The 24,836-nt window shown below is 40.7% G+C and overlaps 1 long non-coding RNA gene across 1 annotated transcript in view; it reads left to right on the top strand.

The window, feature by feature from the left end:
- The first annotated feature begins 1,199 nt into the window (after positions 1-1,199).
- LOC123638045 overlaps positions 1,200-24,836 on the top strand; it is a 310,100-nt gene continuing 286,463 nt past the window's right edge. Inside the window, exon 1 of the long non-coding RNA XR_006735152.1 lies at positions 1,200-1,570. This is a non-coding gene — a long non-coding RNA (uncharacterized LOC123638045). The remainder of the gene's footprint in view (positions 1,571-24,836) is intronic.

Genomic DNA, 24,836 nt, shown 5'->3' with positions numbered 1-24,836 from the left:
TGGTAGAGTATCCCTCTCCAAAGTTTTATTTTTCTCATCATTACTATTATCCTTAGGCAGTATTTACATCTCTTGCAGTGGATCGTGACACACACTGGCTGAGTTGGTGAGGTGTCTTTCAAACACTTTTTGGAGTAACTTTAGCCCATCTTTGAGCGTCCAAAGCAGCAAAGAGCAGAGAATGCCCATCTGTATCCTCCGAGGGAGATCTAGGCACGGCTACCAAAGTTTGTCAATTCGGCGACCCCAAATGTTTTCTTTTATGTGGAAACTCATAATATTCTATCATAAATGTTTCATAATTGCCTCATGAATTATTCACCTGCAACTTAATAACCTTAAATTTTATGGGATTATGGTTTTATAGGAGAAAAACATTACCAACCTGGGACCCAGCTGTGAAGAGAAAGTGCTGATGTTACCAATTTATTTTTACTATGCAGTAGGTTTTTTTTTTGTAACTATGAAATATAGAATATTAATAAAAGAGCAAATAAGAAAACTAAAAAAGGAGGAAAAAAATCCTTACGTTGCTTTTTCTAAAAAATTTAATCTCAAAGCTGTGTTTGCAATATTTTTTCCTATTTCCAAGAAGCTGATCTAGCTCCATTATAGTTGGTGTCATTTTCTTTGGCGACGCCAAAGAAAAATCATTTATTTCCCTTTCTTACCTACCCTGCCTTTGGCCTTCCTATACTCTTATCTACTACTCATTTTTTTTTTTGTTAGTCTGTATTTATTAGTGATTTTTAAATTAGTATCACCCTGTTACCATCCTAGACTGTGAGAGTGTTAGTTTCAGAATGTCCTTCGTATTGTCTAAGAAGAGTACTATAATATAGTGGAAAGGGTAGTGGTTGAAGATTCAAGTCTAGGTTTAGATTATTATTTAATTGATGCAAAATTTTAGCAATTCAATTATTTTTCTCAGCCTTGCTTTCTTTACAATGAACGAGACAACCTTTATAAGAAAAAGACACTACATAAATGTAAAGAACTAGTCTAGCAACACAAATGAGGGAAGTCCAGGGTGTTGATAAGACTGAGACCAGTGGAGGGATGAATGGGAAACTCCAAAGAGAGAGCTGGTGCACATTAGCTAGCTGGCAAAGAAGTCAACTCTTTGGTTTGAATGTGTCTTCCAAAGTCCGTGTGTTGAAAACCTAATCCCCAACACACTAGTGTTGAGAGGTGGGGCCTAAGGGGAGGTATTTAGGTCATGAGGACTCTACTCTCATGGATGGGTTAAAGGCAATTATAAAAAGGCCTGAGACTGTGAGTTTGAACTTTTTTTTTTTTTCTCTTGATTGTGCTTTCTTGCCCTTCTGCCTTCCACCATGGAACAACGCAGCAAGGAGTCCCTTGCCAGATGTGGGATTCTAAATTGTGGACTTCATGGACTTCTCATCCTCCGGAACTGTAAGAAATAAATCGCTATTCTTTATAAATTATCCAGTCTCAGGTGTTCTGTTATAGCAGCAGAACAGAAAATGGACTAAGACACTTGGGTTTGAGTATTCACTGGGACCAGAAAAGAGCAAAGCAAGACCATCCTGTCCTCTAATGCCAGGTAAGGGTGCTTCCCCACCAGCTGATACTAAAACCTTTGTACTGAAGTCATAGGGTATGCATGTACTTTTTAGAATCAAAGTATAGTAGAGAGAGAATAATGAAAGGACTATTCCAACTGCCCCATTTTACAGATGAGAAAACTGAGACCTAGTGAAGTAAGTAGATTTGCCTAAGGTTCCATGGTAGGTTAGTTGCAGAAGCTGGGACCAAAGCCTGGTTCCTTGATTTCTGATACTGGGAATTATCTAACAGAGAAAGTGCCATAAGTGTGCTAGAAGTAGGGGCCCCTGGAATGCAGGGCAGGGGGTGACTAATAAACGCGGTGTGAGAGCAGGCATTGGGCAAAGTGGGGATTGGAGGAGAAGAGCTAAGAAATGTGATTCTGCGGTAGACAGATGAGCCCTACAAGTGAAGTTTGGGAATCAGTGGGCTGTTTTCTTGGACTGGCCAGACCTGAGACATCCAATTAAAACAGGACCAGGTGCCCCAGATGCTGCACCTCCTCTCCTCCTCACAATTTACACTGACTTCTAATAACATTTTACTAAAATTCTCTGGGTCCTGATTAACTTTCCTGGCTGCTTCCTTCCTTATTGCTCTCCTGGCCACAAGATAAGGATGGTAAGTGCTCTAATGAATGGAGTGAACAGTTGGGCTCAACTCATTTGGTCTAAATGACTTTCTTTCCTCTGCCTAATGAAGCTTTGGGGATTTCTCCCCCTTGCTTTTTTGGCTGTATGATGGGAGATGACACCTGCTAGTGTCTGACAAGACAGGCATTACCAAGAACTTACTCTCTAGGGCACTGTCTGTGAAAAAATCATTGATTTGATTACTGGAGGGTCTACCTGTCAGCTAAGTGAGGAAGATTTACATTTGCTGATTGTCTACTGTGTGCTAGGTATTTTTCTAAGTGTCTTTTCTCTAGGTTCCTAGAACATCCCACATATTCTTCTTACATAGAGTTGCCAATATCTGTTTTCCAAAAAAATACTGTGAGCAACTGAGGGGAGTCAATATGTCTTTTCCATAGTTGCATTCTCAGCCTCAACACAATGGCCAACTCATAGCAAGTTCTTAATAAATAAGTGTTTAGTGGATAAATGACTACGGGGTGGTAAATATAGGCTTTCATAACTAGTGTTCACCATCACCGTAATTCCTGTTCTTATTCCCATTTTACAGATAACTAAGGCAAGGCTTAGAGAGACTTGCCTCAGGTCTCACCTATAATATGCATAGGTACGCATGACGTGAAAAATCCATGCTCTTGCCATTGTTTAAACATGCTGACCCCTTCTAGGAACAGTGTTTTATCTCTGGGAACCTGATGAATTTCAACATAGACCCCAGTGAGATGCTACCTGTGGAAGAGATGTTTTACACTTAGTCTCAAGGTAGACAGGATGCTACAGGTGCAGTAACAAGTTTGCCCTGTGCTGGAGGTATTATTTGGACTGAGAGGTAGCTTCAGCTATGACAGAAGTAAATGTGATGGCATGCAAACTAGAGTCTGAGGAACTGTAGTTATTAGAAGGGAAGATAATTAGGGATCTTCCCTGTATAATATTGCAATTTTTTGTAGCCCTGCCAATGTATACCTGAAATTATAGACCCAAATATTTTGATTCTTAATGGTTATGGAGCTATGTTAATGAGGGGTTGGAGGCAGGCAAGAAGGGGTAGGCTGAAAAAAACTTTCATGTAGAAAGAATAAAAGAAAACAGGGAAGACATAGGAAAGGAGCAGGAAGAGAAAAGGCTCTGCGAGCCAAAGCAAGGATGGACATTATTAAATGGAAAGTGAGGGCTTTTATTCTGGTGAGCGTGGCCAATGGTGGGCTTTTGGGGCTCAGGATGCTCCCTTGAAACATATGCAAAATTTTCACATGTATATTTCACTGGAAAGATGGTGCATAGCTTTCATTTTTCAAAATGAATAGCAACTTTTCAAAAGATTAAGAACCATTGATTGGGATTAAATAAAAGCTAGTCAAAGAGTCCTAGGACCAGAGTTCCAGAATGGAAAGAGGAGGCCAATAAGTTCTCAAAAGCTGAATTTGGAAGATGGGTCTATGGGAAGGCTATAGAAGTTAACATTTATTGAGTGAACAATATATTTATGATATTAATTTAAGCCCTTTTAAAGAACCTTTTCAGTATTATTGATTAATTGCAACAGTGCTTTGAAGGGAACCCTACTATTATTTCCATGTCATAGTAGAGGAAACTGAGGTACATAGAGAATATGTAAATTGCCAAAAGTCACATTATTAGCTGATGACAGAGCCATGATTAGAACCAAGCAATCTAACTCCAGAATCTGCCATTCTAATGCATGTGCAGCCCCTCTGGTGGAAAAAGAGTGCCCATTAGGGATGGTTGAAGGCTCTGCAGTTTTGCCTGTCTTCCTACATCACTTGACTTCATGGCTCCCTGTTGCAGCTTTCCCAGTGGCCTCAAGTTGGGTGCTTGAGCTGATGCTGTGAAGAAGGATTCTGCTGGGTGAGGGCAGGGGACGTTGGTCCCAGAGAACCGCCATGGGAGAGCAACCCCATGGTGGCAGCAGCTGAAAGGTCTTGGAGATTTGGGTGGCTGGGGGAGCCTTCTGACTATAGAGCAGCATGGAGGATCCATCTATGAAGGGGCTTTCTAGAACAGACTGCTGGAGAGATTTTAAAAGCTGATGTACCACCCACAGAATTTACACATACAGTTTCAGGGATGGTGCTTTCTACTCGGGGGTGATGGACCAAAGTGGCCTTTCCTGGATGTTTCTCTGTGGCTCAAGCCACAGATGTTTACCTTACATGGTGGCTATGAAGAGTGAAAGGGATATTCCAAGTAAGAGCATTTAACAAGTGTCTGGTGCAGAGTGAATTCTTAAATGATAGCAACATTATTATGTCCCAAGACCAGACCAGCACCATGCCAGTAAACTACCCACATGCCGCTGTAGGCATGCCTGACAAATGTTAGAGCCTGTGTTTACATAGGCCTGTTCCACACAAGCCTGGGTATTCTCTCCTGCTAACCATAGCAGCCTCTCTGAACCTCACAGGGATAACAGTATTGTCTAAAGCATAGGTTTGTGGTCTAGAATGTTAAAAAAAAAAAAAAAAGGTAGGGGTCTAAGTGACAGCCTGACCCCAGATTTTACAGATTTAATCACACAGCATAATACCTTCTGCAGTACAACAGAACTCTGCAGGGCATGCAGAAAGCACAGAAGTGGCCAAGGCTCATGGCACTTGGAGCCACTGGTCACTAGGGGCAAGAAAAGTGCCAAGGCTGTGGGCTTTGGGGTCATACAGGCCTAGGCTCTTAGCTAAGCTCTGCTTTCAGCTCTTGTCCCTCCTGCCTTATGTCCTTGGGCAGGTCTCTCAATGTCATTAAGCCCCCTTTTCCCCTCTGTGAACCGGAGGCAAGTACCATCTAGTACCACCTACCTCAAGGGGCTGTTGTGGGGGTTACATGAAACAATGGAGGTAAAGCATCTTGCATGTAGTAAGGACTTAGTAGGTGGTAGCCGTGTATTTCCCTCTTGCCCCAAGGGAGACTCACGCTCATCATTTGAAGAACCATTCTTTGACCCAAACAGGTTTTCATTCTCTTAGCAGACTCTTCTAAACTTCCGTTCTCTAACCTACCTCCTTTAACAGGATATGAACATTGCTTCTTTCAGTTCTACATAATCTCGAACCAGGAAACCGTTTCCAATCACCACTTAGTTAGACAAAGAGAGAGACAGTAAGAAAAAACTTTAATACAGTGAAGTGCCGGAAACTAGCCTGTGCCACCTCATGAAAGCTGGTTGCTAACTATTCAGGAATTTTGTGAGCTGGTTGACTTCACTTTGGTAGCTTGAAATTGGCCAAGTTGGGAGTATTTATACCACAGAACTTGTCAAATATTACAAATCAGAGCTTTTCTTTTCTTTCTTTTTTTTTCCCTTTCAAGAGCCAATTTTTAAACATTTACCAGCACACCTAGGGAGCAGCTGATAGTTAGAAAGCAAACTATTTGTCAGAGGCTGTTCTAAGGGCTTTAGATATACTAACTTAATCCTCACAACACCTTTTGAGGTTATTATAATTATCCCCATTTTTACACTGTAGGAACTGAGAAAGTGAGTTGCCAAAGGTTATATAGCCAGTTAATGACAGAATTGAGATATAAACTAAGGCAGGTTTGCTCCAAAGTCTGTATTCATAGTTAGCTGTGCTGCCTCTTGTGGAGTTTGTGAGGATTCAATAACTTATGTAAAGGGCTTGGCTTGGTGCTTCGTGCTTAGTAATTGCTTAATATGAGCTGTTATTATTTATATCAGGGGTTCTTAAGTTTTTTGAGATCATAAGAATCTGATAAAGAACGCTATGAATTCTTTTCTTCTAAAGCTATAGTTTTAACACTCCTAACTTTACACACACCCCAGTACACATCCTACAAACAAGCAGGAAAAGAATTCTGAATATGTAAACACATATCTTGGGGTTTCTTTACTGTCTTCATCTGGACTTCAATGAATCTGCTGCCTTTTAAACTCTCCTTGTGCCCCTGTTCTGCTTCCTCAACACCAATGTCCCCGACAGCATCTCTGCTCTCTGGGCCTAGAGTTCAGGTCTTACTTTAACCCAACAAAAGAATAACATCTAGTAAAAATTACTTACACTTTCTATTTGTGTGAAGTTTGTATATATTATCTCATTTAATGGTACCCACACAACCAGCCTATGGTATAGGGGTTTCCAGGGAAATGGAAGCTCAGAGAGGTTAGGTAGCTTGCCCAAGGTTTCACAGCTAGTAAGTGGCTAAGCTGGAATTCAGGCCCACATCTGGGAGCTCCAGGTCTGCATGCTCTTCTTTGTTGTGCACTAATTCCTTTTGCTGCAGCAGAGCATCTAATCATGGCTTGACGTGTGGTCCCTTCCTGATATCTGTATTTGTCAGTGGGCATTGGAAGTTTATAGTGTTTATAAGACTTAACGAGATAGCAGTCACTGGGCATTGGGGGAATTCTTGCAGGTGGGGGATCTCTCAGGATTTCATAAATCCCCCCACCCCCACCCGTGTGGCTCAATGACTGGGTCAGAGCTGGGTAAGACTCACTTCTTTTCCCATCCACCACAGGAAGATATGGGGCTAAAACCTTTAGAGAAAATAAAGCCAGCTTTTCTTGCAAAGTGCCCTGAGCTGGATTTCTGAGAGTCTAGGAGGCCCTTTAAATAGGAAAGGCAGCTTTGAAAAACCTGCCGGGTAGGCATCCTTCCAGCTTTCTGTGGCTTACCAGCGGCCCCTAGTGACCAGTGGCTCCAAGTGCCATGAGCCTTGACCGCTTCTGTGCTTTCTGCATGCTCTGCAGAGTTCTGTTGTACTGCAGAAGGTATTATGCTGTGTGATTAAATCTGTAAAATCTGGGGTTAGGCTGTCACTTAGACCTCTACCTTTTTTTTTTTTTAACATTCTAGACCACAAACCTATGCTTTAGACAATACTGTTATCCCTGTGAGGTTCAGAGAGGCTGCTATGGTTAGCAGGAGAGAATACCCAGGCTTGTGTGGAACAGGTCTATGTAAACACGGGCTCTAACATTTGTCAGGCATGCCTACAGTGGCATGTGGGTCATTTACTGGCATGGTGCTGGTCTGGTCTTGGGACATAATAATGTTGCTATCATTTAAGAATCCACTCTGCGCCAGACACTTGTTAAATGCTCTTATTTGGAATATCCCTTTCACTTTTCATAGCCACCATGTAAGGCAAACACCTCCAATTTACAACTGAGAATTCAGGGTTAGGTCAAAACTACTGGAGGTCACACACAGCTGAAGTTTGGATCCAGAACAATTGCTTTAATTTACCTTAATACATTGCACGTGTGTTCTCCTTAAAGCAAACAGAGGTTATTGGTCTTTGGTACTCACTCACCTGAAACATTGTCTTTCTCTCTCCTGACCTGGCTATGTGCTAATGAGAGTTTTGGCCAATGAGAGCTCAGGGACTGCGGAAGAAGTCTATTGGCCAATGTCCCTCTCATTGTAAGTATTTATAGTTGGGAGAAAGTTCTCTCTGCTTTGTGTGCCTGATGCACTCAGAAATCCTCTCTGTTAGTGGGTGGGGGATGGGGGTGGGACGGCTTTTGGGGAGTCACTCGTGACTCATTTCCTGAAGTATTACAGGTTTCATTTAGGGAGACAGGTGGAGACAGCGGAGGGTAGTGGGCATGAGTCAAGTTTGTAGAGTTGCGAGACATTGGGACAGTTACCAAACCACTCAATATTCAGTTTCCTCATCCGTAAAATGAACATGACAGCGCCTACCTCATAAGGATGTTGTAAGAATTAACTAGGACAATACGTAGGATATTCTTAATATAGTACCTGTCGAGGGGCTCTGACATTGTGTTCACGAGTGAGGGAACACACTGCGACTTGATGTGCTTCCTGCGGAAAGTTCCAACAGCAGCATTAACCGTTGAGACACCTGGTCCATCAAAAGTGTTAGAGGGTGACATTAGGTTGTGTTTCTCTTGTGACATACAGCGATTGACTTAGGGGTTGAAGCAAAACAACATACCTAGGGAAGAAAGGCAGAAGCAAAGCAGTCCCCCTTCCAGAGATAAAGTGGGTGGGGTGAAATAGTGACAAAGCCTTTATTGGGAGCCACATTCTCCAAATCCCTTGCCAGGAAAGTATTGACTTTCAGTAGGAACAGAGGACAGAGCCACGAAGGAATTAATTTGCCTCAAAAGGAATTGCAGTGACTTAATGGCTTTATTGAATCCTTGGTTTTTAGCCCATTGATTCCCGTTTACTTTAATTCAGGGCTACGCAGGAGCTGTGCCACTGCTTTGCTTGGTCACGTGGATTAGCCAGTATCCCGCCTCCCTGGCATAGGGTTTGTCCTTCACACATCACCGGCATTCTGTCCTCATTTCTCCCAACCCAGGGACGGTGTTGGACACACATGCAGATGGGCCAGGCAAACCCTCTGAATGCCTTGCTCGTTGGAAACAATGGCACCAGGCATGTCAGTAGTGCCACCTCACTGTAGGGCTCTTTGTGCTAATTATAACCATGCTTTTTCTTTCAGATTTATTTTCTTAAAACAGGCTAGCTTTTTAAAAAAAGCTTTTAATTTGGGGATACTTTTGGGTGATGATTTCTATATAGCTGTACAGGGAGGATTTTTTAGGAATATTTTCCAAACTTTAGTATGTTCTAGAATCGTCTGGGAGCTTGAATAAAAGGACATTCTTGGGCCCAAATATTTTGACTCAGAAGGTTGTTACCTGCCCTCCCCCTCCCTTCCCCCTGCTGCTTTTTAAAATTGAGGTAAACTTCAGATGCCATAAAATTAGCTATCTTAAAATGAACGATTCGGTGACATCCAGTACATTCACAATGCTGTGCAACCCTCATCTCTAATTCCCCAACATTTTTATCACCCCCAAGGGAGACCCCATATCAGTTAAGCAGTGACTCCCACCTCCTCCTCCCCAGCCTCTGGAAATCACTAATCTGCTTTCTGTCTTTGTGGATCTACCTATTTTACGTATTTCACGTAGACAGAATCATACAATATTTGTCCTTTTGCATCTGGTTTGTTTCACTTAGCATCGTGTTGTAGCACGTCTCAGTACTTCATTCCTTTTTATGGCTGAATAATATTCTCTTGCATGCACACACCACATTTCGTTTATTCATTTAAACAAAGACCTCACCTGGCTGTGCAGCTGGTGGTTTTTGGTCCATCTTCAGGAATCATTGGCAGTGATGCTGTTTGCTCCCAGGCAACCTGATACCTTGCTGGGGCAGATTTTGGAGAGTACCTGGCCCCACTTGCCCACTGGGTGGGACAGGACTTTGCAGATAGACCTGGCACTGGATGAACAGGGGTGTTCAGCCAGGCAGGACAAGCACTGTATCAGGACATAGACAGAGACCCAAGCAAACCCAGTGAATTGTGGATAAGAGAAACTTGTATTTGCATCCCAGCTCTGCAGTCTGACTGTGGGCAAGTTACTTAAACTATTTGATCCCCTGTTCCTCATTTGCAAAATGGGAATAACAGCAGTATCACTGTCATGGCAGTGTTGTTTGAATTAAATGAAATAATTGATATTAAGTGGTTGGCATAGGGCCTGGCACCAAGTGAGTTGAGGGAAGCCAAAAGTGGCTGTGATTTTTATTGCTTTTCCAGAAAAGGGGTAATGTGCAGCTGGAGTCTGGCACAACTGGTGGGCAACATGTGTAGACAAAGAGAAATGCTCTCAGCAGGGCTGGCCACTGTTCCAGGATCCTGTCCATCTCCAAGAGAAATTATGAGAATGAGACATGGCTCCTGGTGAGGGAGGATAAGGAACCCCAGTTTCCAGCACAGGACACTTGGTCCCAGCAATAACTCAGGAGCTTTGTCTTAAAATGGGACCTATTGTCAGAATGGAAGCAGTAACAAGGCTGAACTGATCAGTGTTGGAATTGATAGTTTGGTTTTCCTACTAGACTGTGAGTATAGGGAGGGCAAGGGTTACATCTGTCTTTTTCACTGCCGTGTTCCTAGTGCACGGTGTAGAGTATGCATTCAATAAACATCTGTTGCATGGACGGATGGGTTGATGTTATGTTACCTATCTATTGCCTTAGGACTCATTACATTTTTTTAAATTAGTCTCATGTACTGATAAAGGAATGTACTCTGCCTAGGTACTCTTCTATGAGGATATTTGGGAATTAGAACCAAAATTCTTAAAAATGTGCACATCTTTTGATCCAGAAGCTCTACTTCTAAGGATTTAACTTAAGGAACTCTCTATAGGCTCAGAAAAATTATGGCTCAAGAACATTAATTCTCACATTATTTAGAATGGCAAAAACAATGGAAATAATACCCTGCCCAACAAAGTGGGATTAATTAACTATATTATGATACTTCTATTCAGTAGAAAGTTTCAAAACCAAAAAAATAAAGATCATTTAATAACATTAGGCCGGGCGCGGTGGCTCACGCCTGTAATCCTAGCTCTGGGAGGCCGAGGCGGGTGGATCGCTCGAGGTCAGGAGTTCGAGACCAGCCTGAGCAAGAGTGAGACCCCGTCTCTACTAAAAATAGAAAGAAATTATCTGGCCAACTAAAAAATATATATACAAACAAATTAGCCGGGCATGGTGGCTCATGCCTGTAGTCCCAGCTACTAGGGAGGCTGAGGCAGTAGGATCGCTTAAGCCCAGGAGTCTGAGGTTGCTGTGAGCTAGGCTGATGCCACGGCACTCACTCTAGCCCGGGCAACAAAGTGACACTCTGTTTCAAAAAAAAAAAAAAAAAGATCATTTAATAACATGAAAAAAAATGTCCAAATTATGTAATTAGTGAAAAAAAGCCAGTTGCACAATATTTTTATATAGTATTACTCTGTATGCATATATGTGTGTGTGTGAGTGTACTACTAGAAGGATTTATATTATCGGTCTGAGTGGTTAAATTATAGATCATTTTATTTTCATGCTTTTTGAGGTTTTCCTGTAATTTCCGGTGGTTTTGCATTGAACCTGCAGTCAAATAAAATAATGATGAATATTATTAAGGATTATCTCTGATAAGAATTTGGGTCTTAGACCTCTGGAGTGTGTCTGGACCTGCATGGGGTACTGAGCAGCTTTGCTGTGGGGATTAGGACGCTGTGGGAGGGGCTGGGGACAGCAAGGCATCAGGCAGGGCTTCTGCCACATTTCAAGGGGGCCGGCATGCTACTCTTCTGCCAGAAGAGAGGATGGTCTGCACCTCCTTTTACCCTGTGCATGCTTTCCTCTCCCAAGTGTTATCATTAAATACATCCAGGCTGTAGTAGCTTTGGTTTACATGGAGACTGGATCCACGCTGTGGCCTCCTAACTACTGACATAATCAGCTCCAGACTGGTTTCAAGAAGATAAATTTACCCTTTGCATGGGATGAATTGACCATGCAAATTAATTCTGTCCTGCGTTGTGGGAAATTAAAAGAGAAAGTCTGAGCTGGGAAAGTGCAAATGCAATAAGTACTTCTATTTAAAGGGAAACAAGATGACATCTCTTGAGCACTGGCTTCTTATACTTCCAGTTAACTGATTATAAGTCTCCTCCTGTCCAGGCCCGAGGCTTTGTTCCTGGGCCAAACAGGTCTATTTGACTTCATTTACTTTGAAGTTAGGTTTTCCCCAGAGGCTCCTGGGCTTTTTATACCAGTACGTGACTCCTGGCAGCTCCTCCAGAATCCCTTGATGTATTGGCATCCTAGAGGGTGACGTGGTGTAGAGTCATGTTGGGACCTCTACAGAATTTGCAAACGAAGTGGTGATGTATTGTGGAATGTGTTTTAAAAGGGAAGGAAAGATGCTAAAAGTAACATGCTCCATGAGTTATCTGGAAGCAAATGTTTGATTTCAGTCATCTTGGTGGTTGCCTCCACCAATGACAAATGCCATCTCTTAATTACAATAGTAGCTAATCTTTCACTGAGTGCTTACTGTGAATCTAGCATTGTGCTAAGTGCTTTGCATGGCATATTAATTAGTGTTCTCCAGAGAAATAGAACCAATAGGAAGTAGGAGTTTGTGTGTGTGTGTGTGTGTGTGTGTGTGTGTGTGTGTGTGTAGAGAGAGCGATTGAGATTTATTATAAGGATTGGCTCACACAGTTACAGAGGCTGAAAAGTCCCAAGACCTGTAATTGGCAAGCTGGAGACCCAGGAGGGTTGATATGTAGTTCCAGCCTAAGTCTGAAGGTCTGAGAACCATGAGAGTTGAAGGTGCAAGATTTAGTTCAAAAGCTGACAGGTCTGAGACCCAAGAAAAGCCAATGTTTCAGTCAACTGATTGGATGAAGTCTACTCACACCAGAGAGAGCAATCTCCTTTACTCGGTCTGCTCATTCAACTGTTAATGTCATCCAAAAACATCTTCACAGATAGACCTGGAATAATTTTTGAGCAAATATCTGGGTTCTCTGTGGCCCAGTCAAGGTAACAAAATTAACCGTCACACATGGATTATATAATTTAACTTTACACAGTGATTTTGCAGGTTATTTCTGTTTTCATTCTTATTTAAAAGATGAGGAAACTATAACTTAGGACAGCTGTCTGCAACCATTTTGGCACCAGGGACCAGTTTCATGGAAGACAATTTTTCCATGGACAGAGGGTAGAGGGAGGAAGCAGAGCTCAGGCAGTGATGTGTGGCCCTGTTCCTAACAGACCACGGACCATGGACCAGTACCAGACCCTAGCCCAGGAGTTGGAGACTGCAGCCTTGGAAGGCTTATGTCATATATATGAATGATAATAGTTGGTAAATGATGAGGCTGGGATTCGAACCCAAGCAGCTGACTCTGGGGGCCACATCCTTAACCACTATGGTTTAATAAATGTTTTAAAATTGATTACTTATAGACTCCTCATATATAGCAAAAATATAATCACTAATTATAGATTCATTGTATAGACATCCATCAATACCTACAAAATTAGTAAATAAATGTACTGTTGACACCTTACATCTGCCCTCCAATAAATCCATGTTTTACATTTTTTTCTTGACTCTGGAGAACAAAGTCAAGAAACAGTGAGGAGAGTGATACAGTGAGCAAAAATTGGTGAATCTGGCAGAGAATTAAGATTTCTTTTCTCAGTGATTGTCCTAGTTCATATCAGTCACATTACAGGAAAAAATAAATCTGTACAGTGAGGTATGGAGGCGGTAAGGACTCCCAGCTTTATTTCTATGCTGTGAAAAATAGAGACCAATGTAACCAGTTCATAAGTCAGATTTGATTCTTGAAAAGGGTAATACTGTGAAATAATTTCCTGGAGATTGTCTTGAGTGTGTTTGAATGAGGTTAGAGTCAGCTAAATTCATTGCAGAATCTCAAGTCACAGCTCTGTGAGTTGACCATTACTAGTAAGTGGCATGTCCTGAAAATATGCTATGCAAATGAAATCCTGCTTTCCTATTCATTTCTGTGATGCTCTGAGACACCCTTTAGTGGACATTGCTGTATTCTCTCCCTCCCCTACTCAGTTTTTCTCAGTAGTTTTTATCTTTGAAATAAATGCCTATATGTAGAAGGAGAATGCTTTGAATTTGCTTTGGAAAAGCAAATTTACTCTCATAATTTATTACTAGTTAATATGTTTTTCATTATAAATTTCCTTAAATCAGGGCACATCTGGATTTATAAAAAAGCATGCGGAAAACTTCTCAATTAAGGTGATGGAATATATTTTAATATCCCATTTATACAACTATTTAATACTTCATCAAATAGATATTGGTCAATTGTCTTAATACTTTCTCAAGAGTATCAAAAGAACCGTACAGCTATTTCAAATTAGAAGTAGGGGAAAGTAAAAATGAGCAAATAATCTCACTGAAGTATTAACATGATTAGGATTGACTCAGCTGAGAAGAATATTGAGACTTTAGTGGCCCAGGCTGGTGGGAAAGAATGGCTGCGTCTGGGTAATAGTCCAATTTGTCATACACAAGTGGCAGCTCTGGGCTATAATAAGACCCATGTTCATCATTTAAGGGAATTCAACACAGGCAAATCTTTTTATTTGCAGGGAATAAAACCCATTCAAGCTGGTTCAAGGAAAGGAGAGTTTTGAAAGTTTGCAGGGGCATTTCACAAAGATGAAACACAGCTACTTTGCTTTAGAGAAGCATATGCTTTGCTTAAAAGGTCCTAAGGATTGAGTTTCCTCTTCTGTTTTTTTTTTTTTTTTACTCTCTCTCTGACTGCATTAAAAAATGACAATCAGTTTCTCTCTGCAATACACCTTCTAAAATGACCTCTCAGTAAGAACGTGGCTGAAAATGACCACCATGCCTGACTCCATGTGACCTTTCAGGTTAAGCAGACCTTTCATTGTCTGGTCACAGCCTTTTCTTTCTTTTCTTTTCTTTTTTCAAACTCTCAAGGCAGAGCCGTTATTATTTGCTAGCGAGTTTGTGAGTTGGCTTTCCTTGTGCTGGCTTTTTTTGTGTGTTAGTTTGTACAATTGCCTGTGACTCTCAGTGGATCACGTGCTAAAACACATCTGCCTTGATTCACCCCTTCAACAGGGGCCGGGCGTTTCTGAGAAGGGATTGCGGGATTACCAGTATCTCAAAATTATGTATTGCGGCAAGTCACAGCAGGGCCTGTTCAAGCAGCAGTATTCTCCGAATCACAGAGGTGCCACGTCTGTGTCCTCTGTGATCTGTGGTAAGCAGAACTCAAGCCATTGACTGTGGGGTTGAGGGCAGGATTCAGTTATCAGAACAAAGGGACTGCAGTGTGTATGGTCAAGGGTCCAGGCCAGTAATCTTAGGTTCAGGACAGGATCCCAACCTCTGAATGGGAAGAGGGGTGCAAATCAGGAGCCAATGTAGAGGTTCTGGCTAATGGAAGGGCCAACAGGACAGGGTTATGAGAAGGCTTATACCTTAGAGCCATGATTCTAAAATCTGCAGGATGCATAAAAATCACCTGGGGAGCTTAATTTCAGGGCACCTGTCCAGATATACTCATTTGCTGAAGGAATTCTTTTGAGAAGGTCAGGTGGTGAATATAATGCAGGGTCAGGCTGGGAAACCTCTGACTTATTAGACCCTCAGCACACACCAGATTCTGGGCCAATTGACAGAAGCAAAGGCCTCAGTTGTCTCCTTATTCTAGTCTGGGGCTCTTTCTTTTACATCCTCCTGCTGCCTTTTCGTTGAAAGTCATCCCAAAACTCTCTCATATCGGAGAAATAAGGTTTGCTGGATGTGACTTTTGGCATTTATGCCTGATGGTCAGTAGAGACTGGACTCAGGTGGAAATCATGAGAGACTGAATTTTGAATCTATGTGTCTGTAACTATTGGGATCTATCGGACAGAAAAGATCAGATTAAAAACATTTTTTTCAATGGTGTAAAGCAACAAAGGTTTGTTTATTGTTGATGTTATATGTCGATACTGGATCTTCTGGGGGCTCTACTATGAATTTCCCTAGCTCTAGGACCCAGGCTAATTGCTGAGGCAGAGGGAAGAAAGATCATGGCAAAGCATACCCTGGCTCTAAAAGCTTCCACCCTAAAGTGACACATGTCAACATAGTCCATATTTTACTGGCCAAATCAAGCCCTTACTTCATGCAGTTAGGGATGTGTAATCCCATAATGGACCTGGAAGAAGAAGTCCATTCCTGAAGCCTAGCACAAAGGCTTAGATTTGTTTTTTACTGATCCCCAAGATCAAGAACGGTGTCTGGCATATGGTCAGTGCTTAAAAATATGTGTTAAATAAAAAAAATAAAAGAATAAATATACAAGAGTAAACTAATATAATTTGTATCACTCAGGGTTCACCTTGGTTCCTGTACACAGTTCTGAAATGACCTTTTTGGAACATTTTAGGAAATAACCCTAGAAAAGCTTATGTTTGTGAAAATTGCTTTTAATACAGATTTTTAATGATTGGAAAGCCCTTGACTTGAGGAGACACATTAGATCTGGGCTTCATGAGTCCCCAGTTACATTTTATATTGGCATAGGAAGCATTTTTCATGTTTCTCCTAAGGGTGTTTGTAAGGTCAGTTTGAATAATTGTCTGAGTTTCAGGATATTAAAGGGCGAGGGGTGAGGCATAGGAGTCATTAGGGGATTTCATAACAGAGCTGAGACTAAAACTATCACATTGACTATTAGCTTTGCAGATGAATATAATGGGAAACGCCTTTTAAGCAAAATTATGGCTCCTTTTTGGGTTAACAATGGCTCTTCCATGAAATGATCAAAAGACTGCACTTAAGTGGCTATCCTGGGAGACCTGGCTCCCAAATCTACGGACACATTGAGATTAATGGCCAATTCCATCTCTCTGCTTTGTCCTCCATAAGTTTGTGTTTTCAGAGCCACTCCATGCCAAGAGAACAAATGTTGGCAAGTGCCCCTTCCATTTCTGGGAAATCTAAAACCTGCCCATAATTTGGCTAATTTGTAGTTGATCATGGAGAAGATAATGAGTAGGGAAAATTGAGAGAGCAGGGGACAGGGTTGCTAGGTAACAGATTTACTTCTCACATCCAGACAAATCAACTAAGGAAATAGTGTTAATGAGCCCAGTTACTGATAATCTCAGTGCCAAGAAGGCTGAGATACAGAAGTAGTGTTACCATGAAAAAGCATGGGACAGGGGCAGAGGCTCTGGGGAAGGCAATGGAGCATGGTGGTTCAGCACATGGGTTTTGTAATGAGAAAGACTGCAAAATGAGGCAAGTAATAATAGTACTAACTTCTTGGAACAGATTTGCTGATTAAATGATGTATGGAAGTTTATGGAAAGGGCTTAGCACAGTATCTGTACAGAGCAGGTAGTCAGTAAATGTCCATCATTTTCTTATGGGTTCTAGTTCTAGCTCTTCCACTGACTGCAGAAATGTCTTCCTTTTACTAGCTCAGACAATTTCCCAATCTTCTTCTCATTCCATGTCCTCTACAGAGATTGTTGTGAGGGTCAGTGTGGGGAGATGTGTGTAAACAATATATAAATACCAAGAAATTTTATGTCTACAAAGGACTTTCCTCATCATTGTGGCAAACAGCACTCCCAGAACTCCCAGGGTATTTTTACACAAATGGATAGGGCGCCTTCTTCCCTGCTCCTTCCCTTTTCTGTACCTCAAATCTCAGTCATTTTAGCAGCTGTGGACTCTGATCTCTGCTTCTGCGATCCAGCAAAACTTTTGTCTGCCTGACTCTATTTCTCTGCATCTCAATTTAGAAAATGCCTTCAAGAAGTCAGCTGGTGTGAACGGGAGGGAGGGATGGTTAATTTTATGTGTCACCTTGACTAGGCAAAGGGATGCCTGTCAAATATTATTTCTCAATGTGTATGTGTTAGGGTGTTTAATGCACATACAAGTCACTTGCTACAATGCAGATTCTGATTTAGTAAATCTGGGGTCGCAACCCAGGTTCTTGCTGTTCTAACAAGTTCTCAGGTTATATTGATAAAGCTGGTCCAAGAACCACACTTTGAGTAGCAAGGCCCTGAAAATATTATGCCCTTCTATATACACTTGTCACATTTCATTGTTATGTGTTTAGTATCTGCTTTTGTCTCACTGGAGAGTAAATCCTCGAGGACCATATCAATTTTGTCTGTTTCAATGTTAAATCTCTGGGCACCTATCAAAATAAATCTGAAATTCTTAATACTCTGGCTTTGGACTTGACTGGTTCACCTGTTCCTCTCATGCTATAGGCAGTGAATTAAATACAGAGAGAGGAAGTGACCTCTCTAGGGTGGCACCATGAATTAGTGACAGAACTGGGACTAGGAACCGGTCTTTGAAATAAATATCTACTCTGGCACAAAACTTCAAGGAACAGTCTTAGGACAAGTAGCACATTACAGCTGTTGCTCAGCGTCAGCAGAACATTGGTTCCAGGATCCTGGATATTCAAGTCCCTTTTATAAACTGGCATAGTATTTGCATATAACCTACACACATCCTCCCGTATACTTTAAATCATTTCTAGATTTCTTATAACACCTAATACAGTGTAAATGTTACGTAAATAGTTGTTATATGGAGTTTTCATTCGTATTATTTTTATTGTGTTTTTTATTGTTTTTTAAATTTTGAATATTTTCAATCTGCAGTTGGTGCTGATTGAAGGAGGGCCAATTGAATTCAGAACTGATCCCCCAGGTATTGGATACTTAACATAGAACTCCCATTTGCAAGCCCTTTGGCAGATTGCAAATGCCTGAAAGAAGACAAGAAGTACCTCTGGGGACTTTCTCAGAGCCCAAGGAGACTCCACAATTAGACTAACAGCTTATAAGATAACTAGAGTATAGCCAATTGAGAAGGATTGACCTGATTCTTCTTTTTTAATTACCTTAATTTTATGCATCAGGTAATTAATTGAATGACTTAGTGATTGCAGATGCTTTCTCTATCTCCAGCCAGAAATGAAAACAAGTTACATCAGAAACATAGGTGAATGAAGGAGGAGGAGAGCTTAGGAAATGGGCCAGTGGTAAGAGTCGGCATAAAGCCCGTGCTGTGATATAATAATCACTTTTATTTCTGAGGAATGCATCTGTCTCCCTGTTAAGAGGAAGAGACAGAAAATGTCCCCAATGGCTTCCGGGACTAGACTAGAGTTTCTCAACTTTGATACTATTGACATTTTGGGCCAGATAATTCTTTATTGTGGGGGCTGCCGTGTGCACTGTAGGATGTTTAGCAGCATCCCTGGCCTCTGCCCACTAGATGCCAGTAATCCTACTCCTCCTTCCCCCAACTTATAACAGCCAAAAATGTCTCCAGACATTGCCAAATGTCCCCTTGGGAAAGAAAATCATCCCCAGTTGAGAGCAACTGGACTAGACCACTGGCCAGGTTAACCATTAGGCTCCAGGGCCGCTGCATGCAGCTACACAAGTTATGCAGCGACAATTCCGCAGAGCACCGTTCTCATAGACTTCAATAATGTCGTGGCAACTTATTTCAGATTTTGGTAATATCTGCAAACCAAGACTTTGGCCTTTAATGATGAACTTTGTAGGCTAAAATCACTTCCTTCCCCATTTAAATAGTAGTGTAAATAATTTGCAAAAGCTATGTGCCCATCAGAATATCTGATAAATTTAACTTCCTAAAGATGATCCACTGGGTTCACCTTGATTTCCTCCAATGTTGCCGTCTTCCACTCCACCTCGGCCTAGACCTTATTACAGTCCCGATGTTTATGGGCCATATGGACCTTATTACAGTCCTTAGACTTATAGTCCTATGGACCTCATATTCCAAATTCTGAAACTTTTTGAGTGCCAACATAACTGTGAAAGGAAATGCTCACTGGTGCATATCAGAGTTAAGATTTTTCGATTTGGGATGCTGGTATAAAGCAAATGTTCTAACGTCTGAAGAAATCTGAAATTCGAAACATTTCTGGTCCCAAGCATTTCAGATAAGGTATACTCAACCTGTATCATCAGTAACTCTATCACCTTTGAAATCTTCTTTCAAGCATTTCATTCTCACATCACCAACCCCTGTGTTTCGGGCTTGATTAATCTAGTCTTCCCACTGCAACAATATTTTTACCCCAACTGGGTCTCCAATGCGTTGACTTCACCATCTGACACCTTTGACCACTCTTCTCTAATTTGCATCCCTACTCAGCTTAGACTTTCTTCTCCATCACGGTAATCATTCCCATGTAAACATCCTCAACAACCTTGCCTTTCTAGCCCTCTGATACGCTCATATGGCTAAATCCAGTGCAGATTGAATCTAAGTATTTACCTTGTCTGAATCTGAACCCAAACATGTGAATATCTGCACCTAAGTGAAAAGCATACATACAGTATGGTGACTGATTTATTGTAGTTTAATTTCAAAACCATAAACCTGAAATGAACACTCATAGTGCCTAAAATTCTCGTCCTGATAAGTTTGTTTTCTCCTCTTCCATTCTTTCATAGTTCACTCCTTCAAATATCTTACTACCCTCCCTGCCCTCACTCTTACCTGATAACCTTGCTTGAAAAGATAGAAGCAGAGCGGACTCTTTCATTCCAGAACGTGTCTTTATCTGGACCCATATCTATGTTTTCCATCCTTTCATTGCTTCTCTCTAGGGCCAGTCTCCTCCTGTGCTGTCTATGCCAGTCCCTGCAACTTCCTCAAGGAGTTCACGTCTGTGGTTTTCCCTGTCTCTCGCATCACAGTTTCTTTCTTTTGACCAAATTATTCCCATTGCATATAAATATACTCTAGTTTCTCACATTTTACATTGCCCTCTCATGATCCAAATTCTACCTTTCCACCATCATATGTCTCCCTTCTTCATGGCAAGTGATCTTGAAGGAGTGGTCTACATTCACTGCATCTGATTTCCTGTCTCCTCCTATTTCTTTTTTTTTTTTACATTAGTTCATTTATTTTTTTAATAATTTTTATTTCAAACTATTAGTGTATACAAGTGTTATATATATGAATTGTATAATGCTGAAGTTAGGGCTTTTAGTGTGCCCATCACTGGAATAGTGTACATTGTACCTGATAGGTAAGTTTTTATCTCTCAACCCCTCCCAACCTCCTACCTTCTTAGTTTCCACTGTCTTTTACACCACTTTATGACCTTGTGTACCCATTGTTTAGCTCCCACTTATGAGTGAGAACATGTGATGTTTGTTTTTGCATTCTTGAGATACTTCACTTAGGATAATGTTCTCCAGTTCCATCCAAGTTAATGAAAATGACATTATTTCATTCCTTTTTATGGCTGAGTAGTACTCCATGGTGTATGTGTACCACATTTTCTTCATACATTCATCAGTTGATAGGCACTTAGGTTAATTCCATATCTTTGAAATTGTGAATTGTGCTGAGCTAAACATTCAGGTACAGGTGTCTCTTTGATATAATGATTTCTTTTCCTTTGGGTAGATACCCAGTAGTAGGATCACTGGATTTGAAAGGTAGGTCTGTTTTTAGTTCTTTGAGGAATATCCATGCTGTTTTCCATAGAGGTTTACAGTACCACTAACAGCGTATAAGCACTCCTTTTCACCACATCCATGCCAGTATCTATTGTGTTCCAATTTTTTAAATAATGGCCATTCTAATAGGGGTAAGGTAATATCTCATTGTGCTTGTAATTTGCATTTCCCTGACGATTGGTAATGTTGAGCATTTTTTTCATATGTCTGGTGGCCATTTGTATATCTTGTTTTGAAAAAACTCTGTTGATGTCTTTTGCCCACTTTGTGATGGGTTATTTATGTTTTTCTTGCTGATTTGTTTGAGTTCTTTGTAGATTATGGACATTAGCCCTTTGCTGGATGTATAGTTTGCTAATATTTTATCACATTCTGGGTGTTATTTACTCTATTGATTATTTCTCTAGATGTGCAGAAACTTTTAAATTTAATTAAGTCCCATTTATTTATTTTTGTTGTTGCTATATTTGCTTTTGGGGGTCTAAATTCTTTGCCTAGGCTATCTAGAAGAGTTTTTCCTATGGTTTCTTCCAGAATTTTTGTGGTTTCAGGTCTTACATTTTGGTTTGTAATCTATCTTGAGTTAATTTTTAAATGTAGTGAGAGATAGGGATCTTGTTTTATTCTTCTGCATGTGGCCATCCAATTTTCCCAGCACTATTTATTGAATAGAGTGTCCTTTCCCTAGTGTATGTTTTTGCCTGCTTTGTTGAAAATCAGTTGGTCATAGATATATGGTTTTATTTCTGAGTTCTCTATTCTGTTGCATTGGTCTCTACTTATGTCAGTATCGTGCTATTTTGGTTACTATAGCCTTGTAGTATAATTTGAAGCCAGGTAATGTAATGTCTCCAGATTTGTTCTTTTTGGTGAAGATTCTTTTGGTTATTTGGGCTCTTTTTTGGTTTTATATGAAGTTCAGGATTATTTTTTCTGGATCTGTGAAAAATGATGTTGGTATTTTGATGGGACCTGCATTGACTCTGTAAGTCACTTTGGGTAGTATGGACATTTTAATAACGTTGATTCTTTAAATCCATGAGCATGGGATGTTTTTTCATTTGTTTGTATCATCTATGATTTCTTCCATCAGTGTTCTGTAGTCCTTGTAGAGGCCTTTCACCTCCTTGGTTAAGTATATTCCTAGTATTCTATTTTCTCTGCAGCTATTGTAAATGGCATTGTATTCTGGATTTGACCCTCAGCTAGACTATTACTAGTATATAGAAATGCTACTGATTTGTGTACATTGATTTTGTAACCTGATACTTTGCTGAATTTATACAAGACATTGGTGCCCACTGTCATTACTTCTATTCGTTATACTGGAAGCCCTAGCTAAAGCAATCAGGCAAGAGAAATAAAGGGCATCCAAATTGGGAAAGAGGTCAAACTATCCCTGTTTGCTGAAGATATGATCTTTTATCTAGAAAAGCCTGAAGACTCCTGCTATTTCTTTAGCCCACTTCAATCTTGCTTTTACCATAACTGCTTCTCTAAAGCCATTTCAGTGTATGATCATCATGTTGCCAAAACCAGTGGACACATCTTTGAACTTTCTTATTCACCATTTATTATTGACCTCCCTCTCTTTCTTGAAACTCTGCCTGTGGTTTCTAGGATACCACTCTGTTTTAATATTCCTTTTGCCTCTTTGTATACTCTGTTTTGTCTTTTTGTTTGCTGATTCTTCCTTCTTAATCCCACCTTTAATTGTTAGGTTTCTCTAACACATTCTTGTACAGTGACATTGTCTACCCCACTGCTTTAAATGCCGAATGGTTGAAGATGCCTCTCAAATTTATAACTACATATTATATTCTTTCCTATGGTACAGGTCTACATATCCAGCTCATTCTTTACTATTTCTAACTGGATATATTACAAGTATGTCAAATTCACATTTTCAAAACAGAATTCTTAAGTTTCTCCTTCCTTTCCTTCCCCACTCCTCTCCAGGACTTTCTCATCTTAGTAATTGACACCCTCACTCATTGAAGCTACTCAAGCCGAGAACGCAGGAGTCAACCTTGATTTGTCACTTACTTTCATTCCCAGTATATAATCCTTCAGTATGACTTTTCATTCTATTTCTGAAATATGTCTTCTTTCCGTTGTCAGAGAGGAGTAATACCAGACAATTTGTTAAAGTTGGCAAGACAGATTTTATTTCGACTACTTCAATAGGGGGGAGAGAGACTCAGAATACTGTGAGCCTGAGCTCAACTCCAATTAAGACAAAGGTGACAGAGGTTTTTTTTAAAGCAAAAACAGAGAGAAAACAAAAAGGAGCTATGGGGAAGTGAAAAAGGGAAAACAGAAAAGAGATTAGGGAGACTATGGGGAAATGGAGAATTACAGCAGGCAGTTACGTAGAGAATTACTGAAAATGGCAATGTGGGTTGCAACAATGTATATTTTGTGGTTTGGTGGCATTGTCTGCCACCTTTAGGGACATGGCTTAGTGCAGGTGGCAGCCAGGCCAAAGTTTAGTCAAGTCTTTTAGCACAGTGTTTGAGCAAGTCCTTTGTGCTGTGTGTGGGTTCACAGTTCTCACCCTCTTCACTGTTACCACCTTGCCCATCATTTATCACCCAAACTTTTGAAAGAGGCTTTTCAATGGATTTCTTGCACCTATTCTTGCCTAGTATAAATAAAATCATGTGTGCATTAGTCATTAGGGAAATGTAAGCCAAAACCACAATTATATATCACTTCACACCCACTGTAATGGCTATGATAAGAAAGACAAGTGTAATCGGTATTGGTGAGAATGTGGAGAAATTGTAACCTTAATACACTGCTAGTGGGAATTTAAATGGTATAGCTACTTTGGAAAACAGCTTGGCAGTTTCTTAAAATGTTAACCAAAGAGTTACCATATGACCCAGCAATTCCATTCCTAGGTATCTACCCAAGAGAAAGAAAAACATGTTCACACAAAAATATTACTGTCTGTCCATTATGAATCGTAGAGGAGCCCCCTTTGTTGCAGTCACTCAGAGACCTAGAAGAATAAAGCAGCCACCATTCCTACTAACAATTGTTGACTGTTGCTCCAGAGGGAAAACATATTCTGACAGATCTTACGTCAGCAATTGATACACATTACTTCTACTCACAATTTACAGGCTAGAATTAATCACAAGTCCCCATCTAACACAAGAACAAGGAAGTGCAATCCTACCCGTGCATGGGAATTGGAGAACCAGAAATGGTCAGTAAACAGACTAATGACTGTTAGCTTCCCCACTTCAGGGCCTGTGTCCTTTCTGTTCTCATAGCCTGGTATGATTTCCCTTCACCTCTGTGCAGAGCTGGCTCCTCCTCATCCTTTAGTTCCAAGACTTCCCTGAGAGAACGTCTGTGACAAGTCTGTTCCAAGCAGTGCCTCCATCTTTCCCCCAGTCCTTTTGAGCTCTTTGTCCCATCCCCTGTTGTGTTATTATAACTCTGTTTATTTCATGATCTGAAATTGTTTGGTATATATCTTTGCTTATTTTCTTGACAAATTCTTCCCACTGGAACCTAAACTTTTTGAGGCCGTAATTTGTATTCCTCTCTCTTATTTATTCCTGAATCTCCAGCATTTAAAACATTGCCTGGCAAGCTCATCAAAGAAAATCAGTAAATGTTCATTAAACGAATGAATGAACATGCTTTTTTATCTTGCTAGCATTTTTCATGCTGCTCCTCCTTCTTCCTTTTTTCAAACAAAATACTATGCATTCTCTAATGT

This window comes from Lemur catta, chromosome 5, assembly GCF_020740605.2.
Source record: "Lemur catta isolate mLemCat1 chromosome 5, mLemCat1.pri, whole genome shotgun sequence".
Lineage (NCBI taxonomy): Eukaryota > Metazoa > Chordata > Mammalia > Primates > Lemuridae > Lemur > Lemur catta.
This window is presented reverse-complemented; position numbering and strand designations above follow the sequence as displayed.